The following is a 19,015-nucleotide window of genomic DNA, read 5'->3' as shown; positions in this document are numbered from 1 at the left end:
AGTCTTGAAAGTCTCCTTCATTTGAAGATAGCAAGTCGCAATAATGTCAGAGAGTGAAACTCAAAAAAAAAAAAAAAAAAAAAAAAAAAAAAAAAAAACCGACGGAAAAAGTCGTTCAACGTGAGGTCGCCTGTTGCATGCAGTGACTCCGAAGATGCACTCGACCTCATTTACACCTTGTTCCTTATATTAAAACATTTACTGATAAAACGGCAGACCTCTTTTTGGAATATTTGGTGGCCCTTAAAAACTATTACACTAGGTACGCAATTGAAGATCCACTCTTTAAAGATCCACTTTCAATAATTGTGTTCGGCGTTGTCTTTGGTTAAAATGTTGTTTGATAAAATTATCTCATTGCACTCACACTAGCGTTATTACGCAATTCATTTTGAAGCGATAACTTGCTATGGAAAGAATGGCCCTGAATTTGTAAACAGAGCTGTACCTCAGTTCGACATCAAAATCCAAACTTCAATTATTTCCATTATAATGATAATGACAAGGAGAATTCACTGATTTCACCTTGGGTTCCAACATAAAGGAGGGCCATAAAAGTGTTGAGTGTAGGGTAAAGAAAATGATTATTTTGTTGTGTTATTTATTTTAGAAAGCACCATCCAATTTTTTTATTTTATTTAAAAAGTTTTTTTTTTTTTTTTTTTTTTTTTTTTTTACTTTGAATGTGATATCTTTTCGGCAACTACTTTGAAAGATGTGACATTAGGCCAGAAAAAATGAAAAAGCTGTGACACCTACTCATATATTTATTTTGGTGATGGGCAATATATCGTCATGCGGGCTTCGCGTTTCAAAATTAAGGATATTTCTTTATATTTTCTGAATAGTACATGTAACGATATACATTTGAGTCTATTCCAAATTATATAATATCTTATACAGTGGTTTACTTGGCTCTAGATCTGCTGATGCATACAAGCATGAATTGAGATTAAATTAAGATGTTGCATATCCAATGTGCACTAAAAAGAATTGAGCAAAGGTTTACGAGCATGGGAGTGGGCTGATCAAAGTCTGAAAGTATTGAAATGTTTTGCTCCTTATTCGGGATTTTTTGAAACCAAATTAAACTTCAGGAGAAGTCATTTACCAAGTGCACATCCGCAAAATATCTTTCAGCTTTGCCACAACAAAATACACTTCGAGATAATATGTAATGTATAGCGTAATAGTTTCAATTCTGGTATTTTATTACCATATTCAAGCATTGTAAGACTTTAAATTATGTCTATGGTTTGATATTTTATGCCTCAAAATGGCCTCCTAAATGGTCTTATTTTCAAATTTGTTTACCTTTGGAGTTGTCTCTCCAATCAGCAGCAATCAAGGTGATAATTGGCTTTCTCCCAAAACAAGATGGTGTCTGGCTAAGTATCCCCCTGTATAGGTTAGTTAGAGCTAATTAGAGACATCTCCGTATGCGTGTGAAATCCAAATCCTGTGGAAAGTAATCTCATTCAGAGTATTATTGTTGTTGGCTATCACTGTTATTTTAATGTATCATATTGTACCACATAATTTTATATATCATCTTTAGTGTAGTTGACAGAAGGGGTGGCTAAAATAATGCTTGAGTTTCATTTGGCGGGGGCTTAACATTTTTTGAGAAGAGAGGGTGAGAGGAGCTACAACATTGTTTAACCGTAAATTGAGTACATTTCCTAACTGTAGCTATGCAGACAAATTGCAAGAGATAGTATCAAGATGACTGAATAAGTTCTATCTAAACACGACCTGAAATATTTTGCTATCATTATATATGGTTTGTTTTATCCTTGTCAAACATTGTGAAAAAAAATGAAATCTAGTACCTACCCAACATGATGGGTTAGGTTGCCCGTTGGCCTTACATATGATATTTAATTGCGTATGCTAAAATAGATATTATGTAAATTAGCCACTTTTCTAAATTTTAAATGCGTGATTGCACCAAGACAAAGTTCTCTCTCCCCCCCCCCGGCAATTTGGTCAGGCTACGGCCCTGATAACAACATCATCCCCTCATTGAACTTTTGATGAACTCAGTGTACGCTACATCATGTGCACGATTAAACAATTCTGGACGATATAAAGTAGAGAAATGGATTGTCACCTGTGAATAGTTTGCTCAAATATTCAGCACTGCGTGTACCCTGTCAAGTGTCAATGGGCAGGTTGCCTACTTAATCTTATCAAGTCTTCAGTAACATGAAAGCACAGTTAATTTATAACCAGTAGAGGTCAAACGAGGTTCCAACTATGCAGTATTTGTAGAATTAAAAGTGTGCATTGTAGTATACTGGCTAATTACCAGTGAAGATATAGTGAAATAGGGAAATCGTGAAATAAAGAAAGATTGCAACTGAGGAATGATGAGATAACGAAAATAAGAATTTCAATGAACGAAGTTTTTCTATCCTACTCCAGTCCTACCACGATCAGTCCCAATATGCCTCAGTAGCAACCATCCGGATTGGTATCATAAATATTATATGACTTGTTACAATATTGAAGGAAGTCATGCTTGAAGACAATCTGATTAAAATCTGATGTTAGATAGGCTGGTTTTCCTGTATTTACCTTTATTCCATCGTTATTGCGTCTTTTACGTGAGTTTTTTTTTCCCTGGGCGAACGCCTTTCTTAGTATCATACAGGTACAATTCCGTACAATTATTTATAAAAATAAATGACTTAAGATTAATTTTTTTTAAGTAGCTTGATCTAGTCTACCTTCTCTACCTTCCTGTACAACATACATTTTCGCCCCCCCCCTTAGTATATCGATGTGTGCGAGCGCCCACCTTCGACAACTTACGAAAATCTTACGTTTTTAAATACACGGCTGCCCGCATTTGGAAATGTCTGCACTAAATGAACGAAGGAATGAAAAGGCATAACACAGCCCAACGCTCTCCCCAGAGGTACATATGGTTAATTAATTAGTTGTTCTTCTATTAGTAAAAATTCATTAATGAAACTGCCAAACTGAAACGATTTTAGACCTGATAGTGCTCACTTTGAGTAGAGTAATAATAAACAATCAAACATCATCATAACAGGAAGCCACGTTGTCAGCACGATGCTGAAGTTGTCTGCAAAAACGAATTGAAAAACACATTCAAAAACGTATTCGTAAACGGGTTCGGGTAACTGACCGCAACTGACCCTTTTCAGTTCAAATTTCGAAAACAAGTTTGAAATCGTAAATGTTAATAAACAATATTGTACTTTTATAGTAATGACTATGAGAAAATCATTTTAACAATGTAGACAATTCACTAAAAGATGATTCCTTTTATGAGTTATTATGAAAGCGATTTATTTTTTCATTGATTGGAGGAAAGATCATAAACACACAAACATTTGTCCTGTCGACATTCGTGTTTACATGATGGAAACGTTGTTTAAAAGGTATTAGACACGAAAGAAGTTTACCGACCCATCTGAGTTGGAAGGTTAGGAATCGTATATGTACATATAGGCCGTATAAGTGAATATTTTAGCTCTGAGAATGTGCGATGTACACTTCGACACGCATTCATCACAGTCCCTCTTAGAGTCTGATCTTGGTCTGATATGAGTATTATTACACTTACAGGGGCGAGGGACTGATGGGATGATGAATGTCAAAGCTCACAAGTTCAAAACAAATTCTTAGTTTTCTATGGGTATTCGTCGGATTTTTCTCTTGTGTAACGCCCCAGGTAACTCTTCCAATCATTCATGTGTATAGTTAAAATGAACTGAAACTTACTCATCCAATCACTGAGCCTTAGGCTTAGGTGACTCAGAAGCTGCATTTGTGTTCATCTATTCTTTGGAATTTCTGGCCATGTTAATACATTTAAACAATTTTTTAAATGCTGGGTGATTATCTCTTTTATGCAGACAAATAACAAAAAAGTACACAATGTACACACAACTACATTTCCTACAGAAATCCAACCAGGTTTGGAACTACTGTAAGGGGCAACATCAAAAGTTCAATATAATATATCTAACTTAATTGCTTAAGTATACAGTATGAGTCTGAAACTATTTTCAATTTTAGGTCAGTTAAGTTAGATGGGGGGGGGGGACCTAACTTAAGCAATTAAGTTAGATATATTATATTGAACTTTTGATGTTGCCCCTAAAGGGATGCATATTATAGGAAATAGGGACGGTTATTTGTTTAGCACAGTGAACTGTGGGGGGGGGGGGGGTGAATGCAACAACATTAAAATAAAGGCAAGATATAATTTCTGTACTTAATATCTCCATGGCACATTCTGAAAAGTGCTTTCAAAAATGTACTTTCTTTTTATTCTCATATCAAACACAAACATGCACAATGTATACTGGCAATGGAAGGAAAGCAAGTTGTACATGTGGCAGCTTCCAGATACATCATCATATAATCTGACAATTTTATTCACTTTTGAAAAATTATATATATCGAAAAGGACACTGTAAAAACTACAGAAAGACACTAAAGTTTTTGTACTACTATTTTCAACAAGTAACTTGATCCAGACTGATAAAAAACTTAAAAATGCTCAGATGTATACAGTATACAAAATGTAGATGTAGTTTGAGAAATGATTTTGTTTGGTCATAATCATACTTTTCAAAATAATCATATGGAATTGTTAGTTATGGCTTATACATGCAAATGGTCATACACTTTGGCAAGTTTACCGAGAAATTTAAAGTGTTACATTAAGCCAGTACACTTACAAAAATGCATCACAGGGAGCTCAGGTTCAGTTAGTTTTTTTTACAAATACAAAAAAAAACAAGTAAACAAACAAAAAAGTAACCAAAGAAGAACATAACAAATAACTTGATAAAATGAGTAGATAAATAATGTAATAAACAACAACAAACAAACAAACAAACCACTACTACCCCCAAATAGTCATCAATGGTATGACTTATTTTATTCGGGTGGTGTCAGTATTTGTTTGTTTGTTGTTGTTTATTAATTTATTTATCTATCTACTCATTTATTGGTTTATTAATTTGTTTCTGTTTGTTTACTTGCTTATTTTTGTGATTTGTTTGTTTGTGTACTTTATTGTTTGTCTTTGTAAACAAAAAATTAGCCGAGTCTGAGCTCCCAGTGAATGCATAGCCCCTTAAGAGAAAAAAAGCAAGTAGTGTCAATGGCGTTGTAGCACAACTGCACAGTTTTTGTTATGTTTATCTGGTTGCCTATCCAGCCCTGTGGTTACCTTTACTATTATATGTAATCATTTGACTGTTGCTGTGGGCATGGTCTTGTTGCTATGCATATGTGCATACATTTGTTTCATCTTTATTCACCTGCTTTCTCTTTCCAAAAAATAAATTAATCATGATTTCGCTGTTGCTGTGTTGTTTTGATCTTGTTGTGAGGGATATTAGCACACGTTTCACAAAAATCTTTATTGACTTACATGTATCTAACTATCCCTGTCGTCCCTGCCTAATTTACATATCACTGGTCATGGGATCATCATGTCATAAACAATTCTTAAACCAAAACCCCACAAAATTTTCGACAGATCTACCTAGTAGTTGTTGAGTTTACATTTTTTGACCAAAAATCCCATTTTTTACTTAAAGCACACCTGGTGGTGAGATCATTTTGATTTGCACAATTTCCCATCATATCTAGTATATAATATGCCTATAAACTATCATGGCAGTCAGTCAAGCATTTTTTGACTTTATGGTGTTTACACACACACACACACACACACACACACACCAAATGTAAGACTGAGCTTGTGTGATACTTATACATAGCTCCAGTCTACTGCTATTGCATCCCAATGTGAAATGATATTAATTTATACTTTATCAAGGCAACACATTTGAATGATATTCTTGTTTTAAACTCGTCTGTTTTCAGCAGTGTCAATTGTTTGTCATCATGTTAAAGATGTAGTCTATACAGGATGTTAAAAATGTTTGGACTGTTGCTGATTGGCTAGACTTAACTGAAATGTTGGTAAGTCTTTAACATAAATAATTAAGACCTGATGCATATACATATAATAATAATATAATATAATATAATTAAATAAGTATATAATACTAAATAATATATAACTATATAAACATGTAATAGAATTCCATAGTTGTGACTGTTGTATGCCTGCACTCAGGCCCATATTTCGCTAATTGGACTGTCCTGTTTTTCTGTGTATGGTTTTTTATTGGTTATTCATGGCATGATATGATGTTCATCAACTGTAACATAGTTCATTGTCTTGCAGCTAAGAATTTGAAAGTACAAGATACAACAGTTGACATTTGTAACAATTTGGGGCTTCCCCTTGTAGATCTCTGATGCCTGTTCCAGGAATAAAGTACTCTTCCAAGCCATCATAGATCTCCCATGCACCAGTATTTGTATTTCGTAAAATACAAATGAAATGGCTTCCATTACCCATTGTACATGCAAATACTGAGTACCTGTAACAAATAAAGAATGGAAATAAGTCCATGTAAACAATAGAAATGTACATTGTGTAGAATTAGGAGAGCATATGAATTTTGAGTTATACTGTATACATTAGCATGTATTCTATATTTATTTTGGCAATTTTTCAAAGTGGTACTATTTTGCTATTAACACATCTTCAGACAATTTTTAAAGTCTAATTGATATTCCTCACCCCACACAAGGACATACATTGTAACATGTATAGATTCCATAGGTTTGTGATTTTTGTAAACAGATTGTCATGAAATGAGTATGAAAAAAATATGCACACACACACACACACACACACACACACACACACACACACACACACACACACACACACACACACACACACACACTTTATACCAGAAATGAGGGTGACTTTAAAACATAACTCAGAGTTTTTCACTTCTTGTGTCATCAGATGACACAAGAAGTAAGAAACTCTGACTTGCTCTGTTTCATAATGTCTGTGCATTTGCTTATATTTTTGCAGGCACATTATATAACAAGATGATCGGATTTGTCCACTTCTTATGTGGGTTTTGCCTGTGATATACATGTAGTATGCTGTAGCTGTATGTGTGTGTCTGTTGTTAACAGGTGCATGTGTAGATGCAAGTGCATGTTCAACTTACACTTTGTCATCAATGATTACACTGTCTGGAAATTCTGTAATGGAGGTAAATCGTGCCTTGCTCTCTGCTAGATAGGCAATATCTACCACAATAACAGGGGGAATACCAGATGGAAATGTTGTTGCTGTCAAAGTCAGAGTGCCTGAACAGTAGTGGATAGTTCTAAAAATTGAAACAAAAGCAAGCAAATTTTAAAAGCATACCTCAATAAAATTATATTTTTCTGTAAATCCAAGTCAGTTGGAATGTGGCATACATGTATGTAACAATAGTGTATGGTGTTTGACCATAAAAATTAAAGGCAGTTTTAAATTGTAAATAAATTTCCTAATAAGCCAAGGAAATGAAATTGAAGAATGAAGACATAGTGAAAATGTATTATTATCAGTGCATAACTCCAAATACTAGTCTAGGAGCAAGTTGATGACTGTTGGGATGATCGATATCACATATTCTATATTTGTGTGTAATGAAACTGTCATGTCTTGAGCACATAGTATGCATTTAAGTTTTCGGTATAAATACCAAGAGTCTGCACATGCACTGGTACAATTTGTTCATATTCCAAATGACACTGCTTACACATTTGGACTTTTTGATAGGGAATTGTATAATGACTGAAAGCTCCTGTACCTCATCTCAGTGATCCAATTTGAACCTTCTTCAACCAGTTCTTCAGTATTAACTGTACGTGTTTTTTGTGTTGTAGATGGATTAGCAATGACTTGAGAACAAAGTGCAACCTGTCGAGCAACACCGAACCAGTAGTTTAAAGCAGTCTGGAGATAATTGCTATCACCCCTTGGAATGTGTCTGATGTCACTGGAATGAAAGTAGCATAGCAGTTAATTAGTACAAAGGTGGGTTGTCTACTGTCAAAGTGAGTGCAAACATTATTTTGTACCACTCTGTCACAAATGAAAATTGTAAATAGTGTTATGATTTGTTGATTTCTTATGTAAATAGTGTTATGATTTGTTGATTTCCTATGTAAATCTAACTAACACACATATAGAGATAGACATATGTAGACTCATATATCCAGGTCACGTGATTAGTAATATAGTTTAAACTTGTTACCTTTACATTTGCTTACTTGTTTATATGCTTAATTTGTACTCAACTGAGTCCCAGATCACATTATTCCTATGTCAATGTGATTGGGATGATCATGTATGGTCATGTGATTTAAATTCAATATGCCATAAACTGAATATATTATGTGCAATGTATGTTAAATATTTTGTATTGTTAAGTTTTCAGACAGCAAACAGTGATTTGTTTACATGCTTAACACCCAATGAAAATAGCAACAGGCTTGCGAGTTCTTACCTTAGGCTTGGTATTCTGTGAGTCCGTTGTGTTGATCTCTGTGGACAGTGTACCACTGAACATCTCCATGTCCTAGATATTGTCTGATTGGCAGTCAGTAAAGGATATATGTAGGTAAATTCTGTTCCCCAGTAGTTAACAGTACTGTCAACTTGTCTGCCTTCAAATTGGGATAACCATGCTGCTTTTCCTTTAGACCACTGATTCTTCAGAAAGTACTGATGTGCTTTTAGTAAAGTCTTGTTTGCTTCATTTTCTTGATTAATAAACCATTGCAGAATATCTGTCCTGTCACTCAATATTCTGTGGTAGATCATCAGCATGTTGTCAGCTGGGCATGTGTTTGTCATATTTATTTCCATGCCATTCTGAGTTACAGATCCATTCCATGGTAAACATCGATGCATCATAGAACCAGTTGTCATGGATACAACTGATGGATGTAATCTTATTGTAGCAGCTCTTTTTTTTTTTAAACTGACCTTGGGATCTGACACTTTGGACTGCTGATCAGTTACATTTCTAGTCAAAGACCCTTCACTTGTATCTTGCTTGTCATATTTTATCTTCTTAAAGGAAGGTACCTTAAGTGGTTGTGTAGGGGGATTGTAATATGTACTACTCCTTTCCTTTGATGGGGTCTTCCTTTTGTGCCAGACTTCTTCAGCATCATCTATTGATTTCTTTTTCACTTTCTGTTGTGCCAGTGCTATCACTGCGATGTCTTCAAGTCTTGGCTTGAGAGATTTGTACATTAATTCACAAAACCTTGCCATTTTTAGGTGTGTTTTCCTATGAAGTATTTGTACTTTCACTTCTTTCATCCAATTTTCAGCAACTGCATTTGTTGCTCTTGTTTCTGTAGTGGTAGGTTTTGGGTGATCCATTTTGTGTCGTGCTAAGTTTCCTAACATTATGCCACTCCATAGTGGAAGGAGAGGGAGATATTTATCCATTAGGTCTTTGAAATATGCATTGCTTTGGTATGGATTTGGTTTGTTGGCTGATACATTGTCATCTCCTTCAGTGTCAGGTACTTTTATTACATGCTGAAAGTGATGGTAGAAGGGGGAACATTTTCTGATGGTGTCTCCTCTCATATCAAGATCATCTGCCCTTTCAAATTTTGTACTTTGTGGCTGTATGTCAACATCTGGGAGCTTCATTATTTTGTTTTTTAATAGCCTTAGACTTTCTTCCATAGTAGGTGTACATGTTGATGACGTTGTCACAACACCAATGTTGTGAACTAATTTTGTAGCTTCATACAAAGTTGTTGCATTTTGTAGAAGCCCTGTTGTATACAGCAGGAATTTTCGCCTTGCCTTGTCTGAGCAATTCTTGGATAGATTTCGACTCATAGTGTGTATGAAGTGTGCAGCACAGATATGTATAACAGTGAATGAGGAGGCGTCACCTCGACCATTGACAACAGCCCATGTTTTCTTCAGGTAGCTAATTGTGTCTTCTGTATTGAATGCAAGTAACACAGCTTGAATAATAGCCCAGCTAAAATCCATCTCGACTCTCTGTGGTGTTGCAAAGTTGGCCAACATCTTAGCAGCTCTTTTGAATTTCATTAGGAAATACGCAATGGATGGTATCGAATGGTCACTCGTTATCATCTCTGTCAGTGCAACAGGTGGAGTCAGTGTACCTATCTCCAAGCTTTTGCTACCAGCTACCAAAGCATAATAAAGTATTCTCTTTTCTATGTGTGGTGGTGTTCTTACCACAGAACCAGTAGCATCTATGTGCAGGTATGCTTTCTTTTCTTGACAAAGCTTGTTATACAGGACCAACTGCATCTCTGTATAGTTGATGATCTGTATAGGTTGGAGATGTATTTCCTGTATGTAACCACTGACATTTTTCCCCTTAATGTCTTCTTTCATGGCATTCATTGTGTTCATGATATCTTCCAATTGGTCTTTTGATGTTTCATCCTTGCAGTTTTCTTCAGATGAAATTTTCTGGTACACAGTTTTTGATTTGACCATGGATAGATTGCCAAAGACTACTGATTTTTTATTTGCTTTATTCATGCATTTCAGTCTGTACTCACTTGGTTTGATATTGGCCATGTCTGAAGCAATCTTAGCCCGCTCTGTACCCCTGATATGTCTTGAATACTGTTGACCTTTTTCATGCTTGATATTCCCGTCACATTTGACCTCTACTGAGACTGGTTTCTTTCCAGTAGGTTTGTTTCTGATGATGAATTTTATTTTTTGACACAGTGGGTGTTTACAGCGTGCTGTGATGGTGCAGAATGGCACGCTTACCTTCCTTGATCCCTCCTTGATAACCCTGTTACCATAAAATACCACTACACACTTATCATTAACTTGAGAAAATTTCTCATTGAATATATCAGTCCATCTTCCCTGTAACCTTCGCTGCCCATCTGTAGAGATGGGTTTGATAGTTGCCCATTCTTCAGGTGTCAATTTGAATGTGAAAGAAGATCTATTCTTTTCTGTCATATAGTAACCTTCTTCAATTTTGACATCGAGTATAGATCCTATGATATTCTCATTTAAAACTATATTTTGACTTTGTTTAGGTTGGTTTGTATTGGTTTGTTCCTTTTTTGGGATTGGTGTTGCTTCATTAGGCAACTTTTCATCATCATCATCATCATCATCACCATCATTATCATCATCAGTGTCATCTCTCAAAGTTTTGGTGGGCATGGCTTCATTACCAAATACATCAGGCAAGACATCATCTTTGTCATTGGCGTCGTCATCATCATCATCATCATCATCATCATCATCATCATCATCATCATCATCACCTTCAACATCATCACCTTCAACTTCCAAGCTAGGAAATTTGGTGGGTATGGCTCTATCACTAAGTACATCAGGCAAGACATCATCTTCAGCATCATCATTATCGTCATCATCATCACCATCAACTTCGAAGCTCGGAACTTTGGTGGGTAAGGCTCTATCATTAAATTCATCAGGCATCTTTTCATCATCACCAGTGTCATCTCCAAAATCTTTGGTGGGTGCAGCTTTATTAGCAATTACATCAGGCTCTCCATTTTCATCTTCATAATCATCACCACTGTCACCTCCAAAACTAGGAACTTTGGTGGGTGTGGCTCCAACTCTAAATTCATCAGGCAACTTTTCATCATCACCAGTGTCATCTCCAAAACTTTTGGTGGGTGCAGCTTTCTTAGCAATTACATCAGGCTCTCCATTTTCATCTTCATAATCATAACCAATATCACCTCCAAAACTAGGAACGTTGGTGAGTATGGCTTCATTATCAAATTCATCAGGCAACTTTAAATAATCACGAGAGTCATCTCCAAAACCTTTGGTGGGTGTGGCTTCATTACTTAGGACAGCATGCAACTTGCCATTGGCATCCCTGTCATCACCAATACTAGGAACCGTGGTGGACATAGCTTCATTACCATGTTTTTCAGATGACATATTCTTGTTCTGATCAAGTGTGTCATGTGTACTTTTGACATTTACATCTGCAGACATTGCAGGCAAACCATCATCTTTGTTATTTAACTTTATCTGAGTTTGAGATGCCGTAATGTCCACTTTAGGAAGGTGGGGAATATTTGTGACCTGCAAGTGGCCTTGTAACATCAATTTGTTGGTGAGACTTCCTGATATTTCTACTTCTAGTCTGCCCCTTATCTCTGATACTTGTGTATCTTCTGGTTGGTGGTTGTCTGTAGAAGTTTGTGATTTTGGGTTGTTTTGCTTGTGAGCCTTCTTGTGTGTGGAAATTACTGAAGTTCTGCTTTTTGCAGAATAGACTGTGTTGTTACTTGGCAAGGATGTCACTTGAATTTCCTTTATGTTATTGGTTTTGTCATTCGTGTCATCTATACTGGCCTTACACATGTTACAATAGAATTTTGGTAGTTCTTTAGCCTTCTTATTAGTGATATTTTGACACTTTGTATGAAACCATTCATCGCAAGAGTCACATCCAACAATACATTGGCCATCTTTCCATTTCTTATGACAGGTGCCACAGTACACATCCTTTTCACTCATCCTGTGAAAATTATTGATTATCTAGGAATGGTGATAGAATTCTGGAAAAATAAAGTGCTATATAATTGTGCTTTGTAGGTGTTAAAACAAAACAATAAATTTGTTAGTGCCAGTGCCAAGCATGGCTTTTCCAATCGGACCAACAACAAGTCGCTGCCCCCCCCCCCCACCCCTGCCACCCCTCTGTAAAAACAAAAACAGAGTGACCCTCCCTATCACATAATTGTAAAACTTAATGACACCTCCCCCCTCCCCCATATCATATTAACATGATCACATGACAGGTACTTTTTTATTGTGGCCAAGTGTGGACTGATTGACTATCTTGCAAATACTTCCAGTGAGAACACTATCATATCATTTGAGTAAGTAGCTAGAGACAAAATTAAAAATATTCTCCATACCAGCTGAACTAGACTGTGGCTTTGAACATATGCTTGACAATGTCAATAAAGGATTCTAAATGGGAATATTATGCATAGCAATTAGTTAGTCTTAATATTATTGGATGTTCAGGTATCTGCAGTTCTATTTGACCGAGTAGTGTCAAAAATTCCTGTACTGCCCTTACTTAATGATCCGGTGATGACATACATCCCCTGACAGCTGTTGTGAGAATATTTGAAACATCTTTGATATGTATGTGAAAGTGAGAGTTTGTAAGCTTGATGCAAGGAGGAGTTAAATGTTCACTGACAGGCTTATGGAAAATGTTATATATAAACTAAAATTAAATAAATTTTCAATTATTGTTTACACAGGCTATATGTATTCAAAAAGGAGTTTAGTTACATCTTGACAGTTGTTATAAGGGGTTCTAGGGGGTGTCCCTCTAGTAGCCCTAGAGGTTTCTATACTCTGAAAAGTTAAATTTGTGACTATTCAGACATTTTCAGACAATAATTTCCAAGCTTTACAAGACAGCACCAACATGTAAAAAAAAACCTACATAAGTTGAAATATTTTTGAAATTTAATTAATAGCATGTCATTTGACAATAAGGGGTATGGAAAGAACTTGAGACAGGGATATGTCTACCACTTGTAGGAGTCCTAGTGGTCTCCCCTAGAAGCTCTAGGTTTTTTAGCAACACCTCAACTGATATGGTTCAGGAGTGCTATAGGCATAGCGAAGTGTCTCTCTGTCTGTCTGAATCAAAATGTGATATGCCCAGGTACAGTTTAGAATATCATTATCTTCTCAGAGTGCAATATGCCCACGGTATGAATATACTTTTAAACGTTTGATGTTACCAGACTACGAAAAAAATGCATATGCCCTATTCTAAGGGATACAAAAGAACAAAGCTTACCTTATACTATCTGTAAGATGTCCCCAGGTGTCTTCAAACTACTGTTGGCAGAGACAACAGAGGCAGCACATGGGTAGTGTATACTACCAAAATCTGAAGGTCTAAGTCAGTGAAGTTGAAATCTCAAGCATTCAACTGAAACCACCTAGTCGTTAGTGTCAATGCCTATTAATCAAAAAGTTCTATCCTATGATAAGTTACTGTTTATTGGGGGCAGGTACATAATGTCCAAATATGGTATATTTGTCACATCATGATGTAGTACTTTGAGATGTATCTTTTTCAACTTTGATCCAGGGCAGGGAAATCATACATATTGAAACGATATAGCAACTTTTACATTTATTTGTTCTTTTGTAGCCTAAAGTATGCTTTTGAGTGAAACATATGATCATTTCAAATGAAATGTTTATTGAGTTGTAGTAGAAGTAGTACATAGTACATAGCATGACAGGAAGCACCTTTAGTTTGGAAGTGATTCAGATGTGGGCAGTTTTTAGCCTGTTGCATCATGGGTATTTGTCCAAAGATCCAAACTACTACTACCCCTTTATAAGATCATGATCAAAATAGAAATAATATTTAGTACTCTGACCACTTCTTAACATAAGTGTCAGCTACCTACATGTAAGTTATAATCACCACCAACACCAATCATAGCTTCTAATTTATATATACCGTTTTTATCACAACTGAACCAAGTTACATTGTATTATGATGTACTAGAAAACATGTATAGGCATTCCATAATCATTACTTTATGAAAGACTTTATGAACATATAATTTAAATAACAATACAATATAATAGAAGCAGTTGTTTTCATTTATAATGTACTCCTAGACGAATAAAGCTTCCTATCATATGCAAATCAACATCTCATTCTCAGAAAATTTATGGAAATGTTTTGTTTGATGGTTACTAATGATAACATCTCTGGGTTTATGTTAGTGAAGTTGTGACTGAGATGTACAGTCAAGAAGTGTTATATGCAATGTAGTAAATGCAATTATAGTGCAATTAATAGCTATATATCTATTTAATTTATATGTAAAACTGCTGCATGTAGAAAATGTTTGTAAGGAATAAATAAGGTCTTTATGTCAATATACATGTATAGGTAAATGAACTCTTCCTTGACAGGGTATCCCTAAGTACCACATCACAGATTTAGATGTTGTTTATGGAGTGACATAAATAATGTTGTTATTGGAGGAGAGGAGGGGCAAATGTTTACAACTAGGTACACCAAACAGTTGTATTGAGAGACATAGGTGGATAAATGTAACATACATCACAAAATACGAGTTTCAAACTTATTTAGTTGTGTATTTAATAATCTTTTTATTTCAAAAATACAACTCTTTTTCATGAATAGAGTGTTTACAGTGTTTATTTGGAAACTGTTCTTAAATGTTACATTTCAAAAACTCCTCACTTCTTAATGTGTGCATTTGTGACTTTTTCTAACAACAATATGAAACTATACACTGGAATATTGTACTAGTTTTTTTAATAATAACAACTCTGGCTGTTGTTTTTTAAACTTTAAAATATAAATACATGTCACTGCTTAGCAATTAAAATGTAATAATAATGACAGTTGACAATTAACAGTTGTTAACACTGAACCCATGAGGGATGGCCCTCACTTGACTTCTTGGGAGATAACTGTTGATACTTATAACTATCCAGTATAAATAAATAAATCCCCCAGTATGATTTGTCTTGCACCTTGATTATTCATAAGTTTTGTTTTCCTTCCCCATAACACATAAAATCCATCCATAACAAAATCACAACCATAAAATAAATGAATTAAAGTTTCTTTCCATTTTCACAGCAGTTACACTTTTCAGATTCAACTTTAGATGTATGTAATTTTAATATCAATGTTACAGTAGTAAGTAATAACTAATGTTGTGCAGTATTGTTGGCTGAAAAATCCTCAACTTATTATCAATTGGAATTGTTATCTCATGTGATAAAGTGGATCGCAACAGTTAATATTGTTATCAAATTGTATTATAAAATATATTTCTGATCTGGGAGGAATAAAATAATGATCAATAATCCATTTATTGGCATTTGACTTTATTCTACAAAATGTACAAAAATCTGTGTATCACATATTTCCAAATCTGCAATCATTGTTGGATCAACATTTACTCTCCATCAGTACACACTATTCATGACATCACTTGCAGTACTTTTAAGCACATCATATCTTCACTATCACACACAGTATGTTGAATATCCCATAATTCCTTATGATTTGTGTCCTTAGACATTGTTACTAGAATTCAAACAGATGTCTTTAGCATACAAAGGATGTGAAAAGACTTCATGAATTGTTATCACAATTATTTCACAACATAATTGTGGATGTGTTGAGTGAGGAGCAACCATCATTTACTATCGAAAATAATTAAGATAATTAGAGTGTGTTTTCAAAGCCTGATATGCCAAAAAAATCTAATTATTTGTATTTGTCAAGTTTACAAGTTAAACTTGTCAAATAAAAGAGTAACTGTACATAAACAAAAAAATAAATTGTATACGAATATCCACATAGATTTCATATAACCTTACCCATCCAGTAATATAACTGGAAGTACATGTTTCAAACGGTTTAAAGGCTTATAAACCTCACTGTTCATTCCATTACAAGTTGTGTCTGTATATCTGCAAACAGAATGAAGAGATGGTGTTGCTAGCTGGATAGCTGTATAAGACCGGTACCAGCTCTGTGTTATTCAGATTGTGCCTGTTATTGATAGAAATGAAAGAGGAAATAGTCATTATTTTGATGTACATGTAATGGCATTCCATTATCATTAATTTATAGAACACTTTATAGTATATATTATGCTTTTAATACAATCCTATAGAAGCAGTTGACATTGCATAGTTTTCATTCATTTGCACCCGTCAGTACAGAGTTGGTAGCAACCATGACAATATGTGAAAGTGACATATGTCAGACTTGCAAGTGTACTTCTCTTACACTTGTAAATCACTTTCACCTAAGTTGTGATCAATGCCAACTCTGTACTAATGTTCATTTTATTGTCAGTGAACAAGTGAAGTGCAGTAAGCAGGTAAAAGCAACTGGCGTTACCCAGTAATTCCACTGGTGTTCCCACACAAAATTATGGTAGATTGTATGGTGATCTAAGAGGGGTACTAGCCCCCTCCTATGTGGAGGGTCTGTGGTTGATACTGACATTCCCTGATGTCCCAGAAGTTCTGAAATCAATAAATATGGCAAACCAGAAAATATTATAGTCCCTCACAAATCCCTAAGTTGCACTTCTACCCTTATTTTTGTTGTATTTTTTTTCAAAAAAGTTATAATTCTATTGTAATATCTACTCTAAGGTGCAAACATTGAATTATTGCTTTGTGGTAAAATTAACAAGTATTTTGTTTTCTATTTCACTCTCAAATAGGACAATGTTAAATCAATGGGATGTGAACGGTGCATTGGTTTGAATGGAAACAAAGAGCATGCTGCATCAGTAGAAATCACATCAAATTACAACTAAAACATGGAGGGATCACGAAATGGCTGCAGATCATACACATTTTATGTTCCCTATGAATAATTTAGACATATAAGAAACAGGCTTCCCACAGACCACAAATATAAACAACATCATCCAACCCCTACTGATACAAAGACACACACATCATCCTTGGCAACAACAAGCTACTGAAAGCCGTCACATTGCAGGCTCAGATTTTGACACATACAAGTATATTGATTCAAAGTTACAAGTGATATGTGTGTACATATAGTGTGTGCTTGTTGTTAGGAGTGTGATGGTGTTTATATTTGTAACAGCAACTGTATAGATTTCGTGAAATGTGAAATGAACTGAGTTGCCATTGCAATATGAGCTCAGTTATGTTTTTGTTTTATTTCCATATACATAGAATATATTTAGTGATGCAGAGAATATATATTCTATTACTTGAGTTGCTTTGATTTCATGCCATGATATATCATTAGGTATAACATGCTCCCAGTCACCCCCCCCCCCCCCCCCCCATGTATTGTGAGAAGTTTGAGGTCAACAATTATTAAGTATTTAATAAATAAAGATTATTGTTGAGAGTATTTTACATGAAATTGTGTCCATTTCAATTTTCTTGTATGTGTATGTGTATGTGTATGTGTATGTGTATGTGTATGTGTGCTGCTGTTGTGTCATAAGTTTATTGTGTTCAATGTAAATAGCAATATATGATTATCTTGAAAAGTATGATTATGACCAAACAAAATCATTTCTCAAACTACATCTACATTTTGTATACTGTATACATCTGAGCATTTTACAGTTTTTATCAGTCTCACATTACTTGTATACCTTAAAGAGGCACAGGCTGAGTTTAGACAGTCTTTACTAATACAAAATACTTTACATAAAACTATGGCTAAACTTATCAAGTATAGTGTTTACAATGATTCATGTAGCCGTGACGTGTCACTTTTTACCGACCATCCAAAGTGACAGGGATTTCCTCAAATTTGTTAATACATACCAACAATTATGTCATCAAATCTTTCATATATTATACCTAAATACCAGGATTGAGTTATACCAGTATCAAGTAATGAATGAGTGTACTTCAGTAAGTAGAATACAATATGTAACACTTTAATTCATAAAAGAACTTTAATATTTTTTTGTCAACTTTAAAATATGTTAAATAACATACAAGTCCTTGTTTGTAAATCAATTAATTGTAAAAAGATGCAAATATTGTAAAAAGTTTGTTATTGTACTTACAGTATCAAACATATTACACATTTTTTAAAAATGATTTTCAGTTTACTGAGTTACAAACAAGGAATTAGTATATGTTCTTTCACATTATTTTTTCAATTAGAAAAACTGCAGTTTTATAAATAAAAAATCCATAATAAATACCTAATTATTATCCAGTTGGCCAATTTAAATATGAAAAACGTTAAAGTCTTTCAGTACCTTTTATAGTGTCCTTTTCGATATAAAGAACTCAAAAGTGAATAAAAAAATTCATATTACATGATGATGTATCCGGCAGATGGCCCATGTACAACTTGCTTTCCCACCATTGCCAGTATACATTGTGCATGTTTGTTTGAAATGAGAATAAAAATGAAAGTACATTTTGAAAACAAGGTTATAAATGTAGCGGCGTGTCATGGAGATATTAAGCATTGTATTGCTTTGATTTGCATTGTAT

At 34.6% G+C, this 19,015-nt stretch overlaps 1 long non-coding RNA gene across 1 annotated transcript; it reads left to right on the top strand.

The window, feature by feature from the left end:
• Positions 1–3,368: 3,368 nt before the first annotated feature.
• On the top strand, positions 3,369–17,811 carry LOC144450863 (uncharacterized). Its single transcript, XR_013482266.1, has 4 exons — positions 3,369–3,457; positions 5,881–5,979; positions 7,807–7,957; positions 17,233–17,811. It is a non-coding gene; the product is annotated as an uncharacterized LOC144450863 (long non-coding RNA).
• Positions 17,812–19,015: the final 1,204 nt, after the last annotated feature.

The sequence above is a fragment of the Glandiceps talaboti genome, chromosome 20, assembly GCF_964340395.1.
Source record: "Glandiceps talaboti chromosome 20, keGlaTala1.1, whole genome shotgun sequence".
Lineage (NCBI taxonomy): Eukaryota > Metazoa > Hemichordata > Enteropneusta > Spengelidae > Glandiceps > Glandiceps talaboti.
This window is presented reverse-complemented; position numbering and strand designations above follow the sequence as displayed.